The sequence below is a fragment of the Saccopteryx leptura genome, chromosome 6 (assembly GCF_036850995.1).
Source record: "Saccopteryx leptura isolate mSacLep1 chromosome 6, mSacLep1_pri_phased_curated, whole genome shotgun sequence".
In the NCBI taxonomy this organism is placed as follows: domain Eukaryota; kingdom Metazoa; phylum Chordata; class Mammalia; order Chiroptera; family Emballonuridae; genus Saccopteryx; species Saccopteryx leptura.
Genome location: NC_089508.1, coordinates 50,237,383 through 50,237,715, shown reverse-complemented (window position 1 = coordinate 50,237,715; position 333 = coordinate 50,237,383). Strand labels below are relative to the sequence as shown.

The window sequence follows — 333 nt, the reverse complement described above, 5'->3', positions numbered from 1 at the left end:
ATATCTGGAAGGCTGTGGTCCAAGGCCATTTTTGCTGGCTATCCATAGGGTCTCTGGAATCAGAGAGAACACATAGCTCTTCTTAAAATGGAATGTGTATATGCTCAAGATGAAACTGAATTTTATTTAGGCAAGAGATGTGCTTATGTGTACAAAGCAAAGGATAACACAGTGACTCCTGGTGGCAAACCAAACAAAACCAGAGTCATCTGGGGAAAGGTAATTCATGCTCATGGGAACAGTGGCATGGCTTGTGCCAAATTCCAAAGCAACCTTACTTCTAGGGCCATTGGACACAGACACCATGTGATGCTATACCCCTAAAAGATATAA

General features: G+C 42.3%; 1 pseudogene; it reads left to right on the top strand.

Moving 5' to 3' along the window:
• Nucleotides 1–333, top strand: LOC136376480 (large ribosomal subunit protein eL33 pseudogene; annotated as a pseudogene).